The 17,290-nt window shown below is 41.8% G+C and overlaps 1 protein-coding gene across 2 annotated transcripts in view; it reads left to right on the forward strand.

Moving 5' to 3' along the window:
• Positions 1–17,290, forward strand: part of CSMD1 (CUB and Sushi multiple domains 1) — a 2,926,925-nt gene that overhangs the window by 2,258,205 nt on the left and 651,430 nt on the right. The window lies entirely within an intron of this gene.

Raw genomic sequence — 17,290 nt, forward strand, 5'->3', positions numbered from 1 at the left:
TCAAAAATACGCGTGCCTTTCCCGTCCCCTGGCTGACCCAGGGGAAGAAAAGTCCGCTGAGAGCCATGACTTGTTCATCTTGGTTCTTTTAGAGACACAGCGAGGGGACTCCAACCACAGTCTCCCTCGTTTCCACTAACTGTGCCACACACACCCCACTTGACTGGCATCGGTTGAGCCCCCTTTTGAAAAAGAAAAAGATGCTTTGCATGAAGCACTCTCAAAAATACGGGTGCCTTTCCCGTCCCCTGGCTGACCCAGGGGAAGAAAAGTCCGCTGAGAGCCATGACTTGTTCATCTTGGTTCTTTTAGAGACACAGCGAGGGGACTCCAACCACAGTCTCCCTCGTTTCCACTAACTGTGCCACACACACCCCACTTGATTGGCATCGGTTGAGCCCCCTTTTGAAAAAGAAAAAGATGCTTTGCATGAAGCACTCTCAAAAATACGCGTGCCTTTCCCATCCCCTGGCTGACCCAGGGGAAGAAAAGTCCGCTGAGAGCCATGACTTGTTCATCTTGGTTCTTTTAGAGACACAGCGAGGGGACTCCAACCACAGTCTCCCTCGTTTCCACTAACTGGACCACACACACCCCACTTGACTGGCATCGGTTGAGCCCCCTTTTGAAAAAGAAAAAGATGCTTTGCATGAAGCACTCTCAAAAATACGCGTGGCTTTCCCATCCCCTGGCTGACCCAGGGGAAGAAAAGTCCGCTGAGAGCCATGACTTGTTCATCTTGGTTCTTTTAGAGACACAGGGAGGGGACTCAAACCACAGTCTCCCTCGTTTCCACTAACTGTGCCACACACACCCCACTTGACTGGCATCGGTTGAGCCCCCTTTTGAAAAAGAAAAAGATGCTTTGCATGAAGCACTCTCAAAAATACGCGTGCCTTTCCTGTCCCCTGGCTGACCCAGGGGAAGAAAAGTCCGCTGAGAGCCATGACTTGTTCATCTTGGTTCTTTTAGAGACACAGGGAGGGGACTCAAACCACAGTCTCCCTCGTTTCCACTAACTGTGCCACACACACCCCACTTGACTGGCATCGGTTGAGCCCCCTTTTGAAAAAGAAAAAGATGCTTTGCATGAAGCACTCTCAAAAATACGCGTGCCTTTCCTGTCCCCTGGCTGACCCAGGGGAAGAAAAGTCCGCTGAGAGCCATGACTTGTTCATCTTGGTTCTTTTAGAGACACAGCGAGGGAACTCCAACCACAGTCTCCCTCGTTTCCACTAACTGGGCCACACACACCCCACTTGACTGGCATCGGTTGAGCCCCCTTTTGAAAAATAAAAAGATGCTTTGCATGAAGCACTCTCAAAAATACGCGTGCCTTTCCCGTCCCCTGGCTGACCCAGGGGAAGAAAAGTCCTCTGAGAGCCATGACTTGTTCATCTTGGTTCTTTTAGAAACACAGCGAGGGGACTGCAACCACAGTCTCCCTCATTTACACTAACTGTGCCACACACACCCCACTTGACTGGCATCGGTTGAGCCCCCTTTTGAAAAAGAAAAAGATGCTTTGCATGAAGCACTCTCAAAAATACGCGTGCCTTTCCTGTCCCCTGGCTGACCCAGGGGAAGAAAAGTCCTCTGAGAGCCATGTCCACATTGTCAGTGGACAGACACGTGTGCTTATCTGCCAGCAGACCCCCAGCAGCACTGAAGACAGGTTTCGAGAGAACGCTGGCTGCAGGACACGACAAGATCCCTAATGCGTACGTGGCGAGCTCAGGCAATTTATCCAGATTGGAAGTCTAAAATGAGCAGGGCTGAAGTTGCACAATAATGGAATCGATGTTTCCTTGCATATACTCATAAATCTGTGTGTCCTCCTCTTTTTCCTTGTCCAGCTGTTTTGTTTTCGCATGAGTATATGTCCTTGTCACTTTCCCATGTGTTTGAGTTGTTTGTCACCTTTTGGACTCCTTTGAGGGTGTTTTCTAGGTGTTTTTCTGTGTTTGTGATTGCCTGCCATTGTTTCCTAAGCAGTTCGAGTTCGGTTCGTCGAACGTTCGACGAGCCGAACTCGAACGGGACCTCCGTTCGGCGAACCGGCCTCGAGCCGAACCGGGACCGGTTCGCTCATCTCTAGTAATGAGTCACCATTCAAATAGAGGGTGAATGGCAATGCTATGCAAATATCCTAAACAGTGTAGAACTGTATCCTATTAACATAGCAAAGCACATATCTTGGTGGCATTTGATATTGTGTTTTACCTGGAATAGACATGTCATGATTCCTATGTGCTGAACATTCTGTAATGTTCTACTATGCTCTCCGGCAGACCCGGTATATGTTGCCTATGGTGCAGAGCGCTTTACAGGATGAATCCCCTGCTGATTGTTTCACAGCACTGGGTTCCACGCTGGTCCTGGGAGGTACTCACACAGATGCTTCTCATTCCTGGTGATTGCTCTGCTTCATTAGGGAGCCTGTTAGCTAAGGATGCTGTCAGTCATACTTCCTGGTTTTAGTTGTGCTGTTGGTTCCCGTGGTGCTCAGTATTCAGAGCTTGGCCTCTTGACTCCTGACTGTTGTTGACCCATCTCTTCGTGCCCCCCCCATTTCTGTTGTGACTTCTGACCTTGGACTTCCTCCTGCTATCCCCGTCTGCTCGCGGTATTTTGTACATACTCTCCTGGAATCCTGACCTGTGGCTTGTATTTTGACCTCATCTCTGCCCACCGTGTACTGTCTTGTCCTCCTGGTTTATGACCTTGGCCTGTCTGACTACCTCTCCATTTACTGCATGCAAATAGTGTTTAGCGCCACCTAGTGACAGTCATCACAAGACAGTGAGATAATTACCTATCAGTTAAATCAAGTTTTAAAGTTATTTTTTATTCTGGTATTTTTTTCCCCTAATATATAATGTCACTGTATACATTTAAAAATGTTAATAAATCATAAAATATTGATACTTGCACATTGGCTACTAAACCTCATGATATTCAAGTTAAAGATGGACGAGCATGTTCACCACTGCTCAATACTCCATCAAGCAGCGGGGTGCTTGGGTACGCTCAGTGCTTGGCCCTGTGTTGCTGGTGCTCGAATGTGTCATTTATGAAACATCAAACACAAAGCACAGGCTCATTTCACTGAATTAGACGAGTCGGCTCCTCAGTAGGAACGCCTTGCAGTCTCTGAATGGCTGTCTGGGGATAAAAATGTTTTCAGCTGTAGTGTGTCCAAAAAAAACAGCTTGCCTTTCCTTCCATGGAAATGCTTTATTTATGGCTGGAGGTATGTGTGCCTGAAACCAAACTGGCCTATCATTGACTTCCATTATACTCGTTACTTGACTTGAGCCCATATGAAGGTCTGCTCCACTCAAGTAGTAAGCATCATAGTGCTCACTTATCATTTTGAGTACTGAGCATTGTGCATTATACTACTTGCTCATCATTAATTCTAGCATTTCTTGTTCAGGGATCACTTTCATTAGCCATCCATTCTTATTACAGGTCAGAGTAGTTTGTTTAGGTGTCTGTTTAGGGTCCACTAAATAACAGGGCAAAATAAGGTTAGATCTACATGGAGACTTATTTTAGGACTTATATGAAACTGCAGTTTCAATACAAGGGACTACTATAAGTTTAAAGCTATTTTGGGGATACCGCCTTTCACTGCAATAGTTAAAAACAAAATCAATATCACTACAAAGTGTCCATGTGAAAAGCTAGTCTAAAGAAGTGAAAACTTTATAGTTAATTTTTAAGAAATTGATTTGAAAAGTTATTTTATTGAATTAATGTCACTAATATTTATTTCTTAGATATTGTGTCCCCTTTCCTTACTAACTGAAGCCACACTCTTTCTGATTTGCTAACCCTTTGGTCTCATCGATAAGGTTGTAGACGGAGAGGCATGTGAGCACATGTTATGCACACTAGTGACCTTTGCACAGTCGGTTTTTAAGTAGGAAGTTTGTGTCCTCACTATTAGAGAGACATAAATTCAAAAACAGATATTAATAAAAGTATTATGTACATCTTTAAAGTCCATCTCCTAATTTTTACTACAATGGGGCTGTCACCTTGATAAACAAATGTAGTCATTCTTGAACCAACACACAAGAAAGGGATTACAGTGGAAAAAGTTAACTCTAAGTCTTTGCACTTGTGGTGAACCATACTTGAGTGATCGGTACTCGTTAAGAGCCGCTGGATGCTTGAATGAGTGCAACTTGAGTACTCAAGTATAATGGACTCAATGGGGGACTCAGAGCATTTTTTCTGAGAAGTTCCTGGAAAAAATACTCGCGTTCCCTATTGACTTGCATTATTCTTGTGTGCTTGAGTCATGCCTATCTGAGCATCTTACTTCTCATTACAAATACCAAGCACCCAAGCTCATTACTACTTACTACAACAAAAGCAGATGAATTTGTAATTTTAGGTATTGAGTTGCACTTTTTCTGCGTTGTGGTATTTATGTCATTTTATGAAAGGCAACATCTATAGGTTTAACCATGGTTAAAAGTAATCCAAATGAAAAAAAGCCTTACATTAGAAGTAAAAGGATTTATTTTTGCATAGTTTTGTGGTTATCTGCAGCCAAACATTCATTTTTAGAGCTCTTATGTGGATATGTGCATTTATTCTAGGAACCACTATTTGCTCATCTCTAGCTATTACGCTGCATTTCTTCAGTTCATAATTACACAATCTATGTACACAGGACATTTTCGCAGGTGCATACATTACATTTATGTCTGTTGATTTTATTCTAAAGCATTTCTCCTACCTTTGTATTATTAGCCTTCCAATGTCAGTGAATCTGGGGTTAATGTAACAAAATCTTTTGAATTCATAATTAATTTATGTTAGGAATAGTATTATTTGGTGAAGACTGATGCATTTCAAAATTAGTAAGACAATTTTAGCTTTTTTTTTCAATTTGACACTATTACTTAAGTAAAAAATGGACATATGTGAACAATCATCATTTTTTTAACCGTTTTGGAAAGTATGCATATTGGAATAGTAATATTTATTTGTTTTTAAATATTCATATGATTAATGTAATCAGTAAATAAACTTGGCTTCATTATTCAAATCTATCAAGGAGTTTATCTGGCCTTGTTATGTTGGCTAACCAACTAGAGCTCGGCATATATTTCTTTACGTTTACACTCATACAGGCGTATGATATGGCCGAGTTCTATTCAATGTTTTATCGAACAGTGCTAAAACCAATGTTATACTATGGGGCAGATTTGCAATTTTTTTTTCATGCCAGTACAAGTTTAAAGGTGCGTGTTAAAGATCGGACTGCGCTCAGTTGTCATTCAAGTGCAGTCTGATTACTGTGGACACAGACAATGGAGAGGGTGGGAAATTAAGTTTTCTATCTTCTCCTGAACTGTGCTCAGGTTCTCGACTGCTCTAAGCAGAATTTGAGCCAGGTATCTTTAGCATAACTGGGCTGATTCTCTCACATGAAAAGCATATGCTTATGTTACATCAACCCAAAGGTATTAACATGTGAAACACATTTTTACCTACATCCCAAATGGGTGATAAATATGTAATTGCTTATGACCTCACCCTGGTTCCCTCTAAGCTGTGCTCTTTAGAAATTATGCACTTAAAAAATAGAAGACTCTGCAGAAACGTATATCTGTAAAATGAACGTGTTAACACAATTATTAGACTGTTCTGGCTTTTTAATCTTCAAGGCCCCTTCACGCGTCAGTGATTCTGGTACATATGTTGCTTTTTTTATACATACCAGAATCACATACATATGCAGACCCATTAAAATCAATGGGTCTGCGCACACATCAGTGATTTCTCACATGTGTCCATGTGCTTTGCATGGAGATAAGTCAGTTTTGTTCTGGCATCACTGATGTCCCACACACCACGCAGTGGTGTGATCCATGAACCACGTACCAGAAAAATTACGTACACTTAAAATAAAAAGTTTTTTAAACTCACCCGTCTCCAGCAATGCTGTCTTCAGCCGCTGCTGTCTCCTGCTTCCAGGACAGCTAATTATGCTCATACATGTGCACTGCACTACCAACCCAGAAGTAGCTGCAGAGGGGAGACAGTGGTGGCCAGAGACAGCAACGCATGAGACTTCAGCACCACGGACAGCAGGAGCATGGAGAGGTGAGTATAAGTGCCTCATCTCCATGTATTATCACAGATAGCACACGGAAATCACATGTGTGCCAAAATCACATCACACGTAGGGACTAGAGATGAGCCACCCCCCTGGAGTTCGAGTTCGGTTCGGTTCATCGAACGGTGCCCTGTTCGACGAGCCGTTCAATGAACCTCTCGAACCCCATTGAAAACAATCGGAGAAAATCACAAACACATAAAAACACATTATAAATGTACGCATACAGTTAATAAACATTGCCATAACACTTAATGGTGCCCGCGATCCATCCTGCACTCTGTCTCCCGCAGCTTTTCCATCGGTAATCGCTGCGTCCTTCTGATAACCAGCAGGGATGCAGGACCTATCGTGATATCAAAATAGCCATGCGACCAGTCATGTGTCTATTATCTCATTGGCTACAGACTGGTTACATGGCTTTGACGTCATGCTAGGACCTGTCATTGCACTCTCCGGTACACGGTGCACGTTTGTGTATCGCCGTGTACCGGCGACATGCTCTGGCACACGGTAGACTCCCCATTCTGCTTTACAAAAAATGCAGCGGGAGCCCATATATTTTTTTTTATTACTTATTTAAAACACTAAAAAAAAATGGGCTTCCCTGTATTTTGATTGCCTGACATGACAGTGTTGTAAAAATAAATCATTAAAAAAAATGACGTAGCGCCCCGCGGTATTTTTGATTCTCAGCGCAGTTGAAGCAGACAGCTACAGGTTGCCACCAACATCTGCCTGGCGTTGCCTTGGCTGGCAATCAAAATACAGGGAAACCCATTAATTGTTTTTATTTAAAAAAATAAAAAGAAATGACATGGGGTCCGCCCAGTTTTGATAGTTAGCTAGGGTAAAGCAGACGGCTGTAGCCTGAAAACCACAGCTGGCAGTTTTACCGTGGTTGGGGATCCAATGTGGAGGTCACCCCAGACTCTTTTTTATAATTATTTTATAAATAATAATAGTTACAAAAAAAGTAGGGTCCCCCCCAAATTGGATCACCAGCCAAGGTAAAGCGGACAGCTGTGGTCTGGTATTCTCAGGGTGGGAAGGTCCATAGTTATTGGCACTTCACATTCTAAAAATAGCAGGCCGCAGGTACCCCAGAAGTGGCGCATCCACTAGATGCGCCAATCCTGGTGCTTCACCCCAGCTCATCCCGTGCCCTGGTGTAGTGGCAAACTGGGAAATAAATGGGGTTGATACTAGCTGAAAGGTCACCTGACATCAAGCCCAGCAGTTTGTGATGTCACGGCGTCTATCAGATACCTGACATCATAAACTGTCAGTACTAACAAAAAAAATAGACAAAAAAAAATGCATTTGAAAAACCACTCCCCAAAACATTCCCTCTTTCACCAATTTAGTGTAAGGAAAAAAATAAAGGAGTCCCATGATGACTCTGGACCATCTAGAATATGGGGGGACATGCTCAGAGAACGTATCCCCCATTTTCTAGGAGTGCAGACCCATGAGAGGAGTGTGGGTGCAATGAATCTGCACCCACTTTCCCCGGGTCCACAGCTGCAGAGTCCATGTCGTAACTGTTGCTACCAAAGCTGCAATGCCCTGCTCATGAGGTAAGGGCATGCCTAATCAGGAGAACTATTCTACATTTCCAAATATTGGTATTTGCTGATATTATTGCTATTCCACCTACTATATATTAGGGATAGGATCTTGGAGATGGAATACCCCTTAAAGTCCAGTTTTCCAGCTGAATGAATACTAAACAGAGCTTGCTATTTAGTCATGTTTTCTTGTGGCGTATAACGGACTCTCATGTTTGGTAGACGTTCAGCAGGGCAACTATAAAATCAAATACCTCCATTTGGAAATATAGTATAGGTCTCCTGATCAACTATGTTCCTTACCTCATGAGCAGGGCATTGTAGTTGCATACAGATGCATGGTTACTGCCACTCACTGTATCTGAACACAGGAAGCTGATCTGACAGCCGCTCTGTGCATTCGGCAGCGTCTACTGTGAAGGAGGTACGGGGGTTACCGGGGAACAACGGTGGTGTTATAGGGGGTGACCTGGCAGAGCCTGGGGAGGAGTTTTCTGTCGCATGTGTCATGGCACATGCGACAGAAATCAGAGGAGTAAGGTGAATGCGGCCAGCGCACTGCTGTGCGCGTGGCCATCTTGTATTTCCGGGAGGGGGGTCGGGGGGCACTTTGGTGACACCGGGGGACCGGAGGGGACCAGGAAGGAGATTTATCTCCCATCTGACATATTTGTTCATGCCAGATGGGAGATAAATAATTTTTTACCAGCGCTGTCATTTACTGTAACGTGATCATCGCTATACGGTGTATACCAGTGATCATGTGAGCGGGGACCAGAAAAACCGGCCTGAATCATGATCTCCAAGGTCTCAGCTACCCCTGAAACCCCAAAGATTTTCTGACGCGGGGGGCGCTATTCACTTATTTCTGCCTGCTGTTTATAAATGGCAGATCAGAATAAGGCTACATTCACACGACCGATCCATTTTTGTGGTTCGCAAAAAACGGTCCTTTTTTTCACGGGTGCATTCATGTGGCATCTGTTTCTGTTCCGTATACGGTCTGTATGTCATCTGTTTGTCATCTGTTTTTTTTGCATACTACGAAAAATCTGAAGGAGGGAAAATACATAAATTTACCCAGGATCCATAGCTTCAACCTACATGAGGCAGTCACATGTTCACTCCAGTGCCATTTTCTACTGCTTTTCACAGCGTAGAGCGCTCTGGTGATTTTCCTGTGCTTGTACACTTCATATCAGTCCTTTCTGTCATTATAATGGCAGAAAGACACATAATGTCCCACTCTCCTGCATTTTGTAATTTTGCACCCTTTGGTGCCTTTCATGTGGCATTAAGGGGTGCTTAGCCTTGTATTTACCAAAAAAACAAATACATTTAAAAAAAAAATGACATGAGGTTCCCCCTATTTTTGTAGCCAGCTAGGGTAAAGCAGACGGCTGCAGCCTGCAGACCACAGCTGGCAGCTTCACCTTGGCTGTTAATCCAAAACTGAGGGTCACCCCACGCTGTTATTTTAAATTAAATAAATAATTTAAAAAAAACACGTGGGGGTCCTACCAAAATTGGATCACCAGCCAAGGTAAAGCGGACAGCTGGGGTCTGATATTCTCAGACTTGGGAGGTCCATGGCTATTGGACTCTCCCCAGCCTAAAAATAGCAGGCCGCAGCTGCTCCAGAAGTGGCGCATCCATTAGACGTGCCAATCCTGGTGCTTCGCCCCAGCTCATCCCGTGCCCTGGTGCGGTGGCAAACGGGGTAATATATGGGGTTCATACCAGATGTGTAATGTCACCTGGCATCAAGCCCTGGGGTTCGTGAGGTCAGGCTGCTGTAATCCAAGGGGTTCTCATGACAATCAATACCATAGTCACTGTCCCAGTCAATGAAGAACAGAATGTTCCATGTTGGCTGGGAGAGCAATGCAGTGACCTGAGCTAACATCAATAGGTCAGCCCAGGTCACTGCAAGTCAGGAGCGAGGTACATTACCTGCGGTGACGATTTCCTGCACTGCTGATAGCAAAGCTGTCACTGACTTCAATGACCGCCGCCTTCACAGCCAAGTATCGCGGGAGCCTGTGACGTCACCGCTAGTCACAGTCTCAGATCAGCAGAGAGAGGAAATGTTAAGTGGCAGCCATGGAGGACAGTGACAGCGCTGAGGTCAGGATGGCGGGACTTCATCACCGCAGGTAAGCCGAGTGGGGCCATGTGTGCAGAGTGCGAGGTGGGTGGAGCCAAGCGGGGTAATGTGTGCAGAGTGCCAGGTGGGTGGAGCCAAGCGGGGTAATGTGTGCAGAGTGCGAGGTGGGTGGAACCAAGCGGGGTAATGTGTGTGGCGTGCGAAGTGGGTGGAGCCTAGTGGGGCCATGTGTGCGGGCGGCGGAGTTTGAAGTGGGTGGAGCCTAGTGGGGCCATGTGGTGCTGAGGACATTAGTGTCGGGGACTGCATGGGTGGGGACAGGTGAGTGTGAGTGTGTGTGTGTGTACATGCCGAGTGCAGGAGGTGGCAGAGCTCAGCGGGGAAGTGTCGACTCCCTGCACACGTAACTAGGGTAAATATTGGTTTACCAAGCAAAGATTTGCTTGGATACCCGATATTTTTCTTGGTTACCAGCTTACTGCAGGCTGCCAGCGATGGCTCCCTGCACACTGTAGCTGTAAAAAGCCCTGCTTTTGGTGATCGAACCGTTCTCGAACGTAACTCGAACTGTCAAGCTTTTATCAAAAAGCTCGAGTTCGAGTTCGATCTCGAGCACTCCCAAAATCACTCGAACATGAAATTGGCGAACCTCGAACCTCAAACATCGCTCAACTCTAGTAGAGAGACATACGCACCTTTATCATGTCAATGAAAAATGTGTGTTTTCACTGACGTGTGAAAGAGGTCTAAACTGGTAGGTTAGTGGTAACACTATTCCTAAGATCTTTTAGATTACTGGACTGACGTTCTCAAGTCCTAAATTAAAGCCACGTCAGTGTTTGCTGAGTGGTTTATCTCAGTATTTGTATGCCAAAACTAAGCGTAGAAAAATAAAAGGAAAAGTATAATAGAAACATGGGCACCACTTCTGTATTTTTTACCCACTCCTGGTTTTGGCTTACAAATACTAAAGGATAATAAACTTTTGGAACAAAGCACCCATATTTTTCTAACTATAGAAAACCCCCTTAATTAGAACAGCAATCAAACATGTGTACTACTGCTCAATTCAAAAGCTACAGGACACAGAAGCGGCATAGCACATTGAATTGTTGCTATAAGTAAGAAACAAAGCTTCTTCTTTTAGTTTGGACAGTTTTGATAAATGAGATTAATATATTTTGATAAATGTATTGATCGTATTATTTTTTGAAAGCTCAATTAATTATCACAGTAGAGTAAACACTTCAAAGTAAAGTTATCTAACTAAACTTTTCAAATACTAAATATATTTCATTTAAACTTATCTATGTATATTTGTCCTGTGGTTATATTGGCAATATATTATTATTGTACTAGAAAATGTGATTATTTTTTTTTTATATAATATATGATAGAAAGCTTCTTAATAAATAAAAATAGAGCTTCTGAAGAAGGCTTGAAAGATAAAGTGCCTGAATTGAAAATGTCATTGATTTTACTTTAGTTCTACCAAGATACATTGACAGTGGAGGTCATACTGGATATTAACCTTGGAATGTAGCTCAGTAACTTGTAACATCAATTACTTATTTGTGTTGGCCATAATTGAGAACAGTAGTTTTTCTTCAAAATGAAGGGAAAAGTCACTTGTACGAATGATGAGTATAAGGTCACCTGGGAGAGAAATACTGTGTTGTGTCTAATCAAAAGAAATTAGTGCGCACCTAAAACACAGATGATATCCCTGCAGAGAAATATTTCTGCTTGAATTGGTGTTACATGCTCATACAACTTATATATTCAACACACCGTAGTTAAATTCATCTTAGCATGCAAATAGCTCTTTAATCCTTCAGACTCAAATTAATTTCAATATTAATACGTATTATATATTTAATGCACCATTTAAAAGTCATAGCAAGAAAGCAAAACATTTGGTTTTGTCAATTCTTAAAATGATAAAATATATAACATAACCTTTGAAATATACAGTATTTCAACAATATTGTAAATCCAAATAGAAAAATTTAAAGCATCATAATTATCATTCAGAAGTGTTCTTTATTGAGCACCTTATACATTAGGCATCAAAAAGGGTAATGTTTTGACTAGAGATGAACGAATACCATAATATTTGTATTCACTCTACTCGTAACGAGTACTTTGTAATATTTGTAATCTCTATACTCGTAACAAATACTTTGTAATATTTGTGTATTTATTATGCATAGCAAGTACGATGTTAAAGTTAATGGGAAATATGAGTAATTTTCTGCTGGACCCAACAAAGAGGTCTGGAGGATTGAGGAAAAGGCTGGAATTAATATCAGCACCATTGGCAGGAGTAGATTAGAAAAGAAGATACAAATTGGCCACTTTCTCTCCCTACATCAGCTCCACCACCACCACCACAACCAGCTGCTCCATGGACAAGTTTCCATTTGATGCTCTCCTCATTCTTATCACCCCCAAAAAGTGCAGTATTATATTGCCTGTATACATAAAGAAAGTGTCCAGCACATTATTACACTGCCTGTATTCAGAGTAACCCCACAAAGCCTATTTTAAAAGTACCCCCACAGATCATGGTACAAAGTGGCCAAATAATGTATTTTTTAAGAGGACCCCCAAATACCCTTTTTTAAGAGGATGCCCACAAACCCTTTCTTATGAGCATCCCCACAATCTCTTTTTTAACAGGACCACCACAAACCCTTTTAGAAGATTATCTCCACAGAGCCTGGTTCAGAGTGGCCACAAAGCCTTTTTTAAAAGTACCCCGCAGATCCTCGTACAGAGTAGCCACACAGAGTATTTTTTAAAAGTACACCCACAGGGCCTAATGTAGAGGAGTTCCCACAAAGAGCATTTTTTTTAAAAGTACCCCCACAGAGTCTGGTGTTGAGTGGCCATACACAGCCTTTTTTAAAAGTACACCCACAGAGTCTGGTGTTGAGTGGCCATACACAGCCTTTTTTCAAAGTACACCCACAGAGCCTGGTGCAGAGTGGCTAAACTGAACCATTTTTAAAACTAACCCTAGAAAGTCTGGTGCACAGTGGACACAGAGCATTTTTAAAGAGTAACCCCACTGTAACCTAACACTGTCGATTTCTCTAGCAGCGTCCTGTCCCTACACTAGTCAGAGCAAAATGGTGATGTCAACTGTGATCCGTCTGTTTATACAGGCCAGTCACATAGTGCACCAGCCAATCATAGCCATGCTAATACTTGTGAATATTCAATATCCAACTACTAACTTGGACATGGACTTCTGGAAGAAGTCCTTATTCGGATCTGAGCACCAGACACTTGGTGTCCAGTATAAATAGCCAAACTTTACAGTTCTTTTATTTTCTCCTCCCTATTGACTTTATTTATTTACCTGGAGAACCTTGAGAAAAAATATCAAGAAAAAGCATCTTAACTACTAATTTTCTATTTTTAAATACAAATATATATATTTTTCTTACTTTTTTATTTAAATAATTTCTTAATTTTTGAAAAAGCTGCCTTGTTAGTTTTGGGTCTTTTTACAGACAAATTTATATTTCTTTACGGAAGGAAAGATTAACAAGAATGTTTTGTGATTTTGGACTAAAATCCCTTTTCTCCCCTAAACAAAACTTACAGCTGCACGATCTCACGAAACAAGCCTGAGGCTTTTTCTTTGCAGACAGGTTGACAGAGAAAAAAATCTTTCTCTCTATGTGACTAGTGAATGCATCAGCTGTTTGTATATAAAGCAGAATCCGCTCTTATCTTTTAACAATACCAGCTAATTTTATTGTGCCATACACAGCACAGCTTTACAACATGCAAAAGGTAAAAATGGTCAAAACCTATAGTTGCAGAGATTAATTCAGGCATTGTGCGAGGAAGGTGGAGAAAATTTAGATGATAATTTGTCACATTCACACATTGAGCCTGTGTTGTGGAGACAATCTTTTTTTTCTGTGTTAACAAAGTCACTAAAAAAACTCAATGTGTTTGATGTGATTTTTTTAAATGACACCAGAATCATATATTTTTGTCCCCCAAAAAAATACACCACAGCCAAAATATGTGACCTCATACATACTATGGCATCGAAGTCAGTGCCTCCATCCACTCTTCCACTTTCTGGTCCTCGATAACAAGGGCTAAAATGCAGCAGTTCTATGTATTCTGTGGGACTTGTGATGCCATCCAGGAAGATTATGAATTACTTCTCTTTCTCTTGTGGGTTGGTGCCCTGCTGACTAACCTTAGGTGGGGCTTCTGCTATTTAACTTCCTGTATGCCTGTTCCCCACTAAAAGTTAAAAATGTCAGCTTACTTGGCCAAAAAACACTACTTTTGTGAGTTTATTTAGAATATTTTTTTCTGACTGACCTCCATTTTGATTAACCGTTTGCTTTCTGATTCTGTATATCCACTTTTTAGTATAGACTTTGACAGCGTGCTCTACTGTAACCAGCCTATTCAGTGGCCCCTGCCCAGAGGATTTTGTGTACAATTAGATCCATTTACATGGACTAAAGGGAAGGAGAGACTGGAGCTAAGCCTTTCCTTGGAATTCCAATCATGAGTAGCCATTCATATTTATTCTAGGGATGGTGTGGGCACAGACGTTGTAATAGACCATTAATTTAACTGTTCACAAGCCACTTTCAACAGTGACAGTGGCATGTGAGGAGTTTGAAAGAAGGAAAGTGCTCCCGCTTATTTATATCTTTCCTCCATAATCTGTTTGCAGGGTACACTCAGAGGCCTAACAATGATTTATATATATATATATATATATATATATATATATATAAATATATATATATATATATATATATATATATATATATATATATATTCAACAGCCCTTTACATTTAAGAAGGGACATGTACAGACAATAAGTGCAAAACAACGTTAACACCTAGCTCAACAGTGGCAAGGGGAGTGAGGGCCCTGTTCACAATTTGACACTTCATAAGGAAATAGTGGGGATACAATAGGTAATATGGATGACTTGTTCTATATGGTCCTGCAATTAATATAATAAATAAGGGTTGTTATATAAAGTTGCATGATCCAGTCCTCAGACAGTATCTGTCTAACTGCAGTTATTGTAATTAAAATTGTTAGAAGAGACAAAAAGGTGCAAATAGGCTTTAACTGCAGTTATTGTTTGCTATTGGATGCATAAGAGTGTGGAGACAGATGAAAAGGATGGAGCAGATAATGATTAAAAGGGTAGTTTCACACCTAAAATATATTTTCTAACTATCTATATTTAACCCTCAACCCCTTTTGTAATTATCTGTATCATACAATTCGCTACATGCCTCCCCTTTCTATCTAATCCCTAAGGATATGTGCACACATGTTAATTTTTTGATTGCAGGAATTTCTGCACCATTTTTTCATCTCTTGGCCGGGAAAAACACTGCAAAAACACACTTTTTTGCTGATTTTTTGCAATTTTTTTTATGTGTTTTTGCTGCATTTTTGCATTTGATTTTTTATTGAATTCAATTGGTGAAAACACGAGCAAAAACAATGAAAGAATTGACATGCTTTAGATTATTTTCTGCACCAAATCTGCAAGGAGAAAATACTCAATAATTGCACTACACTTCAGGATTATAACAGACTTTGCTGGCATCAGAATTGGCTTGCAGTTTTGTGGCAAAACTGCACTCAAAAATGCATGAAAAAAACACACTGTGTGCATACAGCCTAAATCTGCTTTTTACTGTTCGTCCTGTGATGATTCTTTTAAGAGGAGTCTCAAATGTAACGTCACAAAAGGCCGGAGTCGCAGTCACTGCCCTCAGTGTACATCACCCCTTCTGGAATAACATGTCCCCGGGACAGCGCTGCAGATATTTACTAGTTTCTTCTATCACCACCTCCTGATGATGTCCTGGATCCAGGATGATATATAATGGATCTTGTGTCTGGGGTTAGTGAAGCACTGGCATGTTACTCATTTCTCTGTGGCTACTCCCATTGCTTGTGTAAAAAACATGAGCTGGGGGTAGTGCTAGCTGCGCAGTGAGTGACAAGAGCAGTGCCCCACAGCCTCTAGCACTGCTATCTAAGAAAGCATTATCAGTGGGTGGCATTAGAGTCACTCACTACTTCTAACACTGCCCATGTATGACGCTTTGTTTGAAGGCGATGCTAGAAGCAGTAAGTGACACCACCACTGATGACGTTTTGTTTGAGTGCAGTGCTAGAGGCTGTGTCTGGTGCTAGTGTCACTTATAGCATCTAGCACCATCCTCGAGCTGATGTCATTCACACAAGCAATGGAAGTGGCTGCAGGGAGATGAGTAACATGCTGACGCTTCACTAACCTTGCCACAATGTCCATCACCCATCAACCAAGATCCTCATGGGGCAGTGATACAAGAAACTAGTAAGTATCAGCAACCCTGACCCCTGGTAAATTCCTGCTCCAGGAAGGGCGATGTCCTGCACCTCCAGCCTCTTCTGACTGTCACGTTGGAGACTCCGCTCAAACCAAATATCACAGGAAGTGCAGTAAAAAAGTACCTTCAGAGAGTAGAAAGGAGAGAAGTGTAGGGAATTGCATAATAAAGATAATTACAAAAGTTTTTAGGGGTTAAAGATATATAGTTAGAAAATACATTTTACGTGTCAGACCAATCCTTCAACAGTTAGACGGAGTAAAAAGGGAAGAATTAGGTTAATGAGTTTAGGTGATATGCCTGTCTAAAGAGATGTGTTTTTAAAGGCTACATATTAGTCAGATCTTTTGTGGTAGTGCACTCCAAAACAAACACTGGCACAGCACGAGACAACTCTTGGAGACGGGGGTGCAAAGATTGGATTTTATGGAGGATGTTAGTCATAGATCAGTTGCAAAATGGATACGAGTAGATTAATAAACAGAAATGAGGTATAGGGTGAAGAAGAACCTGTGTTGGTGATAGAGATTAGTTTTCATTGTATTGTGTAGTGGATGGGCAACTAGTGTTTCAAATGGCAGATGGACAAAAGTATGACCCTGGCTGCTGCATTCAGGATGGATTGGATAAGAGAAAGTTTGGTTAGAGGGAGACTGATCAGTAAATAGTTGCAGTAGTCAAGATGAGAATGTATAAGAGCAACAGTGAGTGTTTTTTCAACTTGAAAGGCAAGAAAAGGTTGGACTCTGGAAAAGTTTTTAAGATGCAGGTAGTGTTGAATGACTTGCACTGAGTATACCAACAGTGTGATTTGATGTAGTGTGCACCAAACAAAAAAACTGGAAAAACTCCTTCTCCAGAAGTGTTTTGTTTATGGCTGGCTTACATCTGGGCAGAGACGCAAACTGCCCATTTAATGACTTCTGTTGGGTTTCAGGTCAAGTCTGTTTCCAATACCAAACTTTAATTAAATTTGGGCTGAATCCACTGAACCGAACTTCCATGGGTCCGCTCATCCCTAGTTGACATTCAAAATACTGATGAAAAAACACCCACACCCACACACACACACACACA

Source organism: Anomaloglossus baeobatrachus, chromosome 3 (assembly GCF_048569485.1).
Source record: "Anomaloglossus baeobatrachus isolate aAnoBae1 chromosome 3, aAnoBae1.hap1, whole genome shotgun sequence".
NCBI classification, from domain to species: domain Eukaryota; kingdom Metazoa; phylum Chordata; class Amphibia; order Anura; family Aromobatidae; genus Anomaloglossus; species Anomaloglossus baeobatrachus.